Source organism: Thunnus albacares, chromosome 3 (assembly GCF_914725855.1).
Source record: "Thunnus albacares chromosome 3, fThuAlb1.1, whole genome shotgun sequence".
Classification (NCBI taxonomy): Eukaryota; Metazoa; Chordata; class Actinopteri; order Scombriformes; family Scombridae; genus Thunnus; species Thunnus albacares.
In genome coordinates, this window is record NC_058108.1 from 33,774,707 (window position 1) to 33,777,758 (window position 3,052).

The window sequence follows — 3,052 nt, forward strand, 5'->3', positions numbered from 1 at the left end:
GTTAAGTACAATAATATAACCTGCATTACCTCAGACAGAACACTCAATATACATAAACACAGTTATGAGTCACACACACCTGCTGCTGCTGAAAACATCCACATTATCCTCTACAGCCTCTCCCTCCAGTCTACAGCATTTTTACATTTAAAATAACATTTCACATAACAGCTCTAATCCTAAATATCTGTAATATAATGAACTCTACAGAGAAAGAAAAAAGCTTGCATTAGTTCAGCCTCTGGTTCAACTGCATCACAACAAAATCACATGAAATTTCAGTGAGTTACTTCTTGTAACTGTAACAATGAATCTAATGTCGGCCTGTTTTTCTCCTTTCATGATGCTCCAACCTGACTGGACTTTACTCCAGGTTTTTGTAGATCTCTGTGTCTTCTGTCTGTGCTGCAGCGACGACCTTCAAGTCTGAGACGTTCTCATACACAGAAGAGTCCAACTGATGGAGAGAGATGACAATAAAAGACTCAATGAGCCTCATTCATACAATTTACATAGAGTTAGACATTTTTAAAATATTTGTAATACTACTACTAATAATAATAATAATATGATGATAATAAAAATGCTTCAGACTAAATTCTGTGTCGACCTTTAAGGCCTAAAACATTACTGGTTTCTACTCAGCAAGTTGTTCTTTACATTTAAATTCACTTTATGATTTCATGTTGATAATAAAATGTGTTCTAGTGCATTTATAAGCCAAATCATCATAATTGTATTATAGGGTAAGTTTTGTCAATAAAGTCTCTCTCTCTCTCCTTGTTGGCCTGTTTTTTTTCCTTTCATGATGCTCCAACCTGACTGGACTTTACTCCACGTCTTCCTGCTCCTCTGTGTCTTCTGTCTGCTGCAGCGACGACCTGCAAGTCTGAGACGTTCTCATACACTGGAGAAGAGTCCAACTGATGGAGAGAGATGACAATATAAGACTCAATGAGCCTCATTAATACAATTTACATAGAGTTAGACATTTTTCAAAATGTTTTTAATAATAATAATAATGATAATAATAATAATAATAATGATAATAATAATAATAATGATAATAATGCTTCAGACTAAATTCTGTGTTGACCTTTAAAGCCTAAAACATTACTGACTTCTACTCAGCAAGTTGTTCTTTACATTTAAATTCCCTTCATGTTTTCAAGTTAATAATAAAATGTGTTCTAGTGCATTTATAAGCCAAATCATCATAACTGTAAGTTCTGTCAATAAGGTCTCTCTCTCACCTCTATAGTCTCTACAGGTTCATTCAGTTCAGTGGTGGAGCTCCGAGTTTTCTTCTTCCTGGATTGAATCCAACAAGAACAAGAACTTTAACAAAATGAAATTCATGACTTGGAAAATGTTTTTATAAGAAAATTAAAGAAGGATGTTTTCTTTATTGTTTTACCACATCCAGAGACTCAACAGAAGCAGAAAAATCAGCATCAGGACCACCAGAATCACCACGATGATATTAATTATAATTACGGATTTCCCTAAAAATTGAGACCCACAGAAAGGAGATATGGCTTATCAATAATGTAGTATACAAGTACGTGTATGTGCATGTCTGTGTGTGTGTGTGTGTGTGTGTGTGTGTGTGTGTGTGTGTGTGTGTGTGTGTGTGTGTGTATGTGTGTGTGTGTGTCTGAAGGTCAATGAACATAACTTACCTGCCACAACAGTCAGATATAAGGTGGAGTTATGACGTCCTCTTCTGTTCTGGGCGTCACAGTAATAATTCCCACTGTGTTCAGGTCTGATATCAGTGATGGTGAAGATCTGTCCTGATGCTTTTGGTGAGTCTTCATTCTCCTTGTACCAGGTATAATTAGCTGCTGGGTTAGCATCACTGCTACAGGTCAGAGTCACTGAACTGTCCTCCACTATCTCACCAGAGGGACTCACTGACACAGAGGGAAGCTTTGGAGCATCTGGGGGGCAATATGTATAGAGACCAAACAAATCAGTATTTTTCTTTGGGTTCATTTATATGCATACAAAACCAGCACGAGGGGACCAAAGAAAAAGCGGCCATGCTAGAATCTGCCTTCAGCCTTTCTACTTTAGAACATGATGTTTCTACCAGCCTAAACTCCGATGGCAGATAAATCATAACATTAGTTAAGCACCACTTTGTATGTCAGAGATTTGATTTGTTTTCTACTTACACTGGACATTAATGAATAGAGATGTAGAGTTCTCTCCATATTGATTCTCAGACTTGCAGTGGTAGATCCCTCTGTCTTCAGAGCTGATGGAGGTAAAATGATAAATTCCTTCTGGTCCTTGAAGCAGTGTTTGGTTCTCCTTGTACCAGGTATAGTTAGCTGCTGGGTTAGCATCACTGCTACAGGTCAGTGTCACTGAACTGCCCTCCACTATCTCGCCAGAGGGACTCACTGACACAGAAGAGGACTTTGGAGCATCTATAAAAGGTATATTAACACAGATTATTTTAGGGTGATAATTACTACAGTGGCACATGATTTTAAAAACAGCATCATGCAAGTGGCAGCATCTGGAAACTGGAAGGTGGTCTGGTGAACTGATGAACCGTGGATATTGTATTAATGTTTTGCTGTCTCCTGTTGCTCTGCACGGTTTGTGAACTGTCTTGTGAGTGCTTATTTTGCTGTTATTGTCTGTCTGTAATGTTTTAAGCATTACTTCATTGGTTCTAGACCATCTCGCCATGGGACTGGAGTTGAAAATCAGCCAGCTGACTAACACAGAAATGCTGATTAATGTGTCCTTATAGTGAAATGTCTGAAAGTTTGAACTAAAGGAAACAGAACTGTTAAATTTTACTTTTACAGCAGATGGAAAGTGAGGAAAATACACATGATCTGCAAAATGCTTTTCCGTTAGGAAAGTGCAAAAATGTTTACCACTGTAAGCAGTTTTTTGCTTTTTAAACAAGCTGTTTCACTCACATTTCACATCAATAAAGATGTATTCAGATGTCCTCTTCCCCAGCTGGTTCTTAGCTGTAAAGTAATACTCTCCAGAGTCAGAGGACTGGATGGAGCTAAAGACAAGC

At 37.7% G+C, this 3,052-nt stretch overlaps 1 long non-coding RNA gene across 1 annotated transcript; it reads right to left on the minus strand.

The window, feature by feature from the left end:
• Window positions 1-241: 241 nt before the first annotated feature.
• On the minus strand, window positions 242-1,293 carry LOC122973540. The gene is made up of 3 exons (XR_006400068.1): window positions 1,254-1,293; window positions 819-923; window positions 242-457 (listed from the first exon to the last, which is right to left on the minus strand). It is a non-coding gene; the product is annotated as an uncharacterized LOC122973540 (long non-coding RNA).
• Between the last annotated feature and the right edge of the window lie 1,759 nt (window positions 1,294-3,052).